Source organism: Tachypleus tridentatus, unplaced genomic scaffold (assembly GCF_004210375.1).
Source record: "Tachypleus tridentatus isolate NWPU-2018 unplaced genomic scaffold, ASM421037v1 Hic_cluster_1, whole genome shotgun sequence".
In the NCBI taxonomy this organism is placed as follows: domain Eukaryota; kingdom Metazoa; phylum Arthropoda; class Merostomata; order Xiphosura; family Limulidae; genus Tachypleus; species Tachypleus tridentatus.
Genome location: NW_027467777.1, coordinates 25,420,609 through 25,428,286, shown reverse-complemented (window position 1 = coordinate 25,428,286; position 7,678 = coordinate 25,420,609). Strand labels below are relative to the sequence as shown.

The 7,678-nt window shown below is 32.0% G+C and overlaps 1 long non-coding RNA gene across 5 annotated transcripts in view; it reads right to left on the bottom strand.

Moving 5' to 3' along the window:
• The window catches only part of LOC143241890 (uncharacterized), a 153,565-nt gene that overhangs the window by 74,076 nt on the left and 71,811 nt on the right, over window positions 1–7,678 (bottom strand). The window lies entirely within an intron of this gene.

Genomic DNA, 7,678 nt, shown 5'->3' with positions numbered 1-7,678 from the left:
TGTTTAAAAATGGAATTGCGTTTTCTGTAGCCTCATCATAAATTTTACACCTTTTAGTTTCTGTACTTTGTCAGTTTTTAGCGTTCAATCCGTAACTCCGTAACTTTTATCAGCTTTTAGTGTTTAATCCCTAACTCCGTAACTTTCATGACATATTGTTTGTGATTCTTACGTACTTACAATATTTATAATATTAACAATGAAACAGTATCTCAGTAACACAGATAATTAGGAGACATTTTGGAAAACGTTCAAGTTACTACTGCAAGCACACTTTAAGATGGTGAAGTTCTTTTTGAAAACATTGATATTTACAGCATTATATGCTGTAACAATCGCAATGCCTGGACACATAAAGCTTAAACCTGAAAGTATTATACTTGGCGCCCCACAGGTGATTTCGTGTGTCCCTGACAGCTATGGGATCAAAAGTTATACCATTGATGTTTTCCAGTATTATTGGTTTGGCCCCTACGGCAGAATAGCAACAGACGATGATAAAATTCGGGTAAACAAAGCCACGGGTGATTTAATGATTTATAAATTTAATTTTTCTGATACCGGTGTGTATAAGTGCGTTATTGAATACTCAAGAAACTGGGAGATAAAAGCACTCAAACCAATTTTCATCACTCATTTCTTGGAAGGTAACTGCTTATAAGAATCGATTTTGGTAGTGTTTAGAAGTTAAAAAAAAAACTTTAAATTATGAATCTGATTCCATCCATTTTTACTACAATTTACGTAAAGTGTTATAAGTTCGATATATATTTAATGATTGTACATTAATTTTCCAAAATCCATGAAATCACCTTTCCAACTAACTACATACAGCTCACTGCCATTGTTTCCGCGTTAAGCCTGAAGTGTTAAAATGTTGAAAATCAAACTTGTCTGCAGATATAAATTTATCATTACGAAATAATTTTTAGCAGCAAAATGTATGCGTGCTTCCAATGCTAGAAACCGGGTTTTCGATATCCGTGATGGACAGAGCATAGATAGCCCATGATGTAGTGTTGTGCTAAATTCCAAACAAACAGTACAAAATATTATTTCTTATGTCAACAATACTCTAACTACGAACCATCTTATACTTTATTTTAGCATGCCTACAACCTAGTGCAAACTACCAATGTCCTGAAGGACTCATACTGAGAAATAACCTGTGTTGTAAGTTGTGCTTTCCTTCAAAACGTTTATATGTGTGATCAGTATTTGTGAATTCTAATTTTTAAATAAATCGAAAAAGGAAAAACTGTATTGAACAAATTAAGCAGTAAATTAGTTATTATATACTTCATCCATTATTTTATTTTTAATTGCCAAAGTTAAAATTGTAAACATTTCAAGCTTTATTCTTAGATCCAAGTCAACCAGGAACGGAGGAAGAAACATACGTTCCTTCTCCAAGGAAAAGTAAGTTATGTTACATATAAGATTACGTAAAACGTACCTTTAACGTGAGACAATATGTGTGGAAAGGTTGGTGACAAAATGTCGTGATGGAAAAATATTACTGTGACGATGTTTGTCTTGACGCGTGTTGTTCTTTCTTCCCATTAACTTTCTTCAATCCCTTATTCATGAAGGTAAAAAATGTAATAATGTGTGAAGACCCGATCTCTTATAATATTCCAGTACATTGTGGACATTATTTTCTATTCTAAATAATAAATATCTTACCATTTCACCACTCATAGCAACTTAGGTAAAACATGATTCACCAAACCACGTCTATCATTCCCACTAATTCACTGTTCACAGTTTGAGCTTTTCTGTTGTCTGAAGTAAGTTTTTGGACCAGTAATTGTATGCCATAAGTATTTTCCTCCTCCTAGTATTGTTGTATTATTTAAACCTTGACTATTTTATAAAACTGGTTGACTAGAGCAGAGTTTTACATTAGTTTACAACAAAAAGACCGTCCATGTACTTTCCATTTGAATTGTTACCGATAGTTTTCCAATATATTCTCTTTCGTTTGTAGTTCATTTAGACACTAATTACAGATTTCTTTGAATAGTGAAACATATAAACAGTATTCAGTTTACAAATTGCTAGTAAGTCAGTGTCGACAATCATACATCCTTGGAAGTCTGAGATCTCGTTACTTTTGCCTTTTGTCTTGTTACAAATATATATATCTGCTGTAATGGTGGTCAATCACGTGACGCATCAAATGATTATCCTGATTTGATATGAAAACACAGTCATTGTATTTGGTTGTCATAAAATATGATAAGTAAATATCTTTACTTGGATTATCAAGGAAGAAAGTAAATCTAAAGTGATACTTTACACTTCTTTACCCGAACTGTTTTATCAATGTGGAACTTCTTCGATTCCAGTAACTCAGAACGCTGTGGTTATCTTGTTATTTTCACTGTAAGTATACCAAATGAAACGTAATTTCCTCCAATACTATCATATAACAAAAACAAATTGCACTTGACTAACTTTCTTTTTAACTTGTATTTTTCCATTTCAGCACCATCCATGTCAGAACATACGATTCCATTGGTAACTGCTGCAGTAGGAATACCACTTTTGTTAATTTCTTTAAGGCAAGAACAAAACAGTATTTTTTATGTTTTGTTCAATAGATCTTAATATAATGTCTATGTTATTAATAGTTGAACCATGTGTGTATATACTTAATAATGAATTTAAAGGGGCTGAGAAATAAAAAAAATATATTAGTTACTTTCTTTTAATTAGAATGATAAATAATCAAAAGGTTACAAACGCTTGCATTAAATATATAAAAAAGAAATATATAAGGGGAAATTAGCATCATTAGTTTACAATAAAGTGTATTTTAAGTGTGGAGATTCACTTAAAGCTTAAATTGTGGATCACTTTTTACAATATTACAAGTTCTTCTGATGAAAAACATTCCTTGTAAGTATGTTATTGTTCAACCTGTTTTTTATATGCAAATACAATAAGGTACTGTGCGTGTCAGTAGAAATACTTGAAATTGAAACGTGTAAAATATGGATAACCTAAATTATTACAATTCGAGTACTTGAGATAAATATAAAAGGCATTTTCATTCAAAAAAGTTCTTGAATTAATTAATGATTTTCAGTTTATTTCAATATGGTCTTAAAATTGAAATTTATCAGCAAGTATAATAATTATTCAATTATCCCTCTTAAGCTATAACATTTTATTCCTGGTTACATTTGTTAACTTTATTTTAAAGAGATGCAGCAGGGGTCAACTTGCCATGTCCACCGTGGGGAACTGAACCCGCCTATTTTAGTGTTATATGTTCACATACTTACTGACGTTCCACTGGGAGAGAACGTCCCTGTGGCTGTCGTTGTTAAATATTATTATTTCTAGATGATAATTATATTCCATTTTTAATTGACATAACACTGATGTACAAATAAGAGTCAAATTAAATCATCCATGTTATTTATTAGCGCTTTTCTTTTGTAGTGTCATTATTTGGAAGTGCAATTGTTGTAGATGTAAAACAGTAAAATAAGTGAACACAGAAGACCATACAAATAAAGATGATAGAAAAAAAATTAAATATTCACTTGTACCACAAAAAGATGAAGATCAATCTGTTAATAGAGACGATAAGAGAAAATCTAAAAGTGTAAAAGAGAAGAGGACCAAAAAAGTTCAGAACTTTCATCTTCCTGAAGTAAGTATTGTGATAACGGGAAATGTCATCACATTTCACTATTTCATACCGAGTGTCTGGGACTTACAACGCTAGAAACCGGCTATCATAGTCGTGGTGGGTAGAGCACAAATAGACGAACATAACAAGAATGTAATATACCTTCAGTCACATATATTTACTTACTTTCTATACATTTGTATGCTGGTGTTCTGCGTGAAGTTTAGACACCGTTATAAATATAATGTATTAAGGCTATAAACTTTACACTCTAATCTTCCACCTTATAAGAAACGTTTAAATTTAATGGTATCGATTTTTAGAAGGAAATTGCAGTCGGTTTAAATGGATACTTGATAACAAGCTTCTAGAGACGTTGTGTGTAGATATATACATGTAATACAGGTTTCTTCTTTATCATTGCAGCCATCTCAAAACATTTTGGAAATTGTTGTACTCTATTGACTCTGTTTATGAGTCATGTGTTTTCACAGTTATTGACACAGTTACGGATGAATCTCAACATGGAATAGGTATACAACAACAACTTTAGGCCATGTCGCTAAGCAACAAAAGTATAACCTGATATTCTTCTTAATCTATGTACTCAAAGTACCAAGTAAAATGTATGAACAACAAAATTGTAAAATTACATATTTTCTACTGTATTAACATTTGGGAAGATATATGAAAGATGCTTCTAATATGACCATTTTAAAACGGTTCCACTTGGATAGAAGCTGTTTCAAATTATGGTTCTAAGCCCGCTACGGGGAAAGGAAGGCGTTTTATCAGTATTTTATCTCATGGTTTTCATTGATCTTGTCACATATAAGGGAGACAATTCTTCATGTCGTTAGATAACTTTTCATTAATTATGAATTTACGTAAATTCCGTCCAGAGGACTAGTACTTGCGCAAATATATAATAATATTTTCTTCATTACCATTTAAGCCGTCTCCAAACCTTTAATAAATGTTTATTCTATAGATTTGTACTGCATGACTCTGTTTATGAGTCATTACCTCGTAAAGTTGGGTTGTACTCATTCCATTTAGTTGTAGAGAGACATATTTACGTATGATGTATAATGTGAGGACTTCCATCCTTCATATACTACAACTGCTAATTTAGTAGTGTAAGACTAGAGAGAAGGCAGCTAGTCATCACCACCCACCGCCAACTCTTGAGCTATTCTTTTTGCCAACGAATAGTGGGATTGACCGTCACATTATAATGCTCCCACGGCTGAAAGGGCGAGCATGTTCGGTGTGACAGGGATTTGAACCCACGACCTTCGGATTACGAGCCGAGCGCCTTAACCACCTGGCCATGCCGGGACATTTATATTTGCTTATTTTCTTTTGCTGTTTAACAAACCGGCATAAGCCAAATTTTCTTTGCTTGGATAACTGTAGAACTTTGATGTGTCTTATCTGATGTTCAAACCCCTTTCATCATGCCAAAATTTTAAACAGTAGAAATTCTCTAAAAGGTTTACATTCATGCTAGCTAGAAGCTTTCTAATTAAAAACACTGGACTCATTTACGCACCACATAGAGTTAAAAATGTATTTTATTTTACTTTTTATGAAGCATCATTATTGTCGTGTTTGTATTCTTTTTGCGCTTTAGTTCAAATCGATATTGATGGATTTCGCAGCGCCATCTCGATGTTAAACTGCTTCCAAACAAATATTAAAATATTCGAATTTTAAATACAAAGGCACCCATAGATTTAGGACATCTGGTGGAGCCCAGTAATACGAACGAAGACTTATAACACTAAAAGTCTGGTATTAAAGTGTATAAAGGTGTTTGGTTTGAGTTTTAACTGTAAAAAGATGTTTGGTTTTAGTTTTAAGTGTAAAAAGTTGTTTTGCTGTAGTTTTACGTGTAAAATGTTCTTTGGTTTTAGTTTTAAGTGTAAAAAGGTTTTTGGTTTTAGTTTTAAGTGTAAAAAGATGTTTTGTTATAGTTTTAACTGTAAAAATGTGTTTGGTTTTAGTTTTAAGTGTAAAACCTTGTTTGGTTTTAGTTTTAAGTGTAAAAAGTTGTTTGGTTGTAGTTTTACGTGTAAAAAGTTGTTTTGTTATAGTTTTAAGTGTAAAAAGGTGTTTGGTTTTAGTTTTAAGTGCAAAGCATTGATTGGTTTTAGTTTTAAGTGTAAAAGGTGTTTGATTTTAGTTTTAATTGTGAAAAGGTGTTTGTCTTTAGTTTTAAGTGTAAAACATTATTTGATTTTAGTTTTAAGTGTAAAAAGCTGTTTTGTTGTAGTTTTAAGTGTAAAAAGGTTTGTTTTGAGTTTTAAGTGTAAAAAGGTGTTTGGTTTTAGTTTTAAGTGTAAAAATGTGTTTGGTTTTAGTTTTAAGTGTAAAACGTTGTTTTGTTTTAGTTTTAAGTGTATAAAGGTGTTTGGTTTTAGTTTTAAGTGTAAAAATTGTTTGGTGAGCAGACACAGATAGTCCGTTTTTAAGTGTTCTGATAAAAAAAACCAACAAAAACAACGTAGAGTGAAATTCTCGATAATTGCAGCAACTAAATTAAAATATACATCACGCAATTTATCATTCTCAAAAGTATAGTTGTTAGTGCCAACGTTTTATTATTTTAATTTCTTTTTTAGTTTGATTATTTTTGAAATTCTCAAATTTCTAATAACGCTTGTTAGTAATTGTTTACATTTTGTTCTGTTTAGTACTGCGGACATATCATACTTTCTGCAGAGTTTTTCCCCGAAGTAAAGTTGTAAATATTTCGATATGCATAAGATAAACATTGCCTTCCCTTTTCACTTGTTAGAAATTAATATAGAGAGTCAATCAATTTGCTCAAAATTTGGATATTTCAATAAAAGTGTTGTTCGAAAACATATTTTAATTGATAACCACTAAATTTATATAGTCCAGTTATCGGTAGTTTTATTGTATTAATTTCCAAGAAGTAATTTCGATATAATGATAACTAACATCAACCTATCCTGATTCTTGTTATTTTTAGAAAGAAACAAAGGCGAATGTTTTTACCAATAGGAAGGACATTCAAAATAGTAATGCCTCAAGTAAAATAACAAACATTATCACGAGTCTTGAAGGATCGCATGCCAAATATTTTATATCAACACAGCCTCATTATTATCAACCAATATTCTCATATATATCGGAAACTCTGTTAACTGAAAGGAAGAAGCTACCTTCACATTGTAGACGTCACAACAAATTTACGAAATATAAATCAATGAGACCTCTTTACTTCAAAGAACTGCGAGATTTGTTTCATGAAAGGAAATCATCAGAGTCAGAATGTTCTGAGGACTAGAGTAGATAGACAAATTGAGAAACTTAAGCTCCTGAAACGTATTTAGATCCACAAGAACTTTTTGACTAGTGTTTAACCGAATTAGAAAGTCAGATGCAAGACAACAACAGAAGAATTTCTATGATCGGACGATTTTCTTCACTAATAGGGGACAGTGGAACTCGATTTGTGTTTTCTTGTCCCGAATTTTCACAAACTACACATCGATAAAAAAAATAAAATAAAATCTATGTAAATAGAACATAAAAAGTTATAGCGTATTTAAAAATTGCCTGTTTTATCGCTTTAAAAATCCATGTTTGTTTCAAAGAAAATGATTATTTATTACAGAAGCTTTATAAATTATAACTTCACTGTAGACACACAAGTTGGGGAAATAATGATTTCAAATTAGTAAATAATATTTTATGGATATAGAAAACCGTCCCTAATTTAGTGGTGTAAGACGAGAGGGAAGGCAGCTAGTCATCACCACCCACCGCCAACTCTTGGGCTACTCTTTTACCAACGAATAGTGGAATTGACCGCACATTATAACGCCCACACGGCTGAAAGGGCGAGCATGTTTGGCGCGACGGGGATGCGAACCCGCGACCCTCAGATTACGAGTCGCACGCCTTAACACACTTGGCCATGCCGGGTCCAACGTGGTAAGAGTCGTACATTGTGTGAGTCAATTATTGATGCCAAGTTACTGTATTTTTGATGTTAAC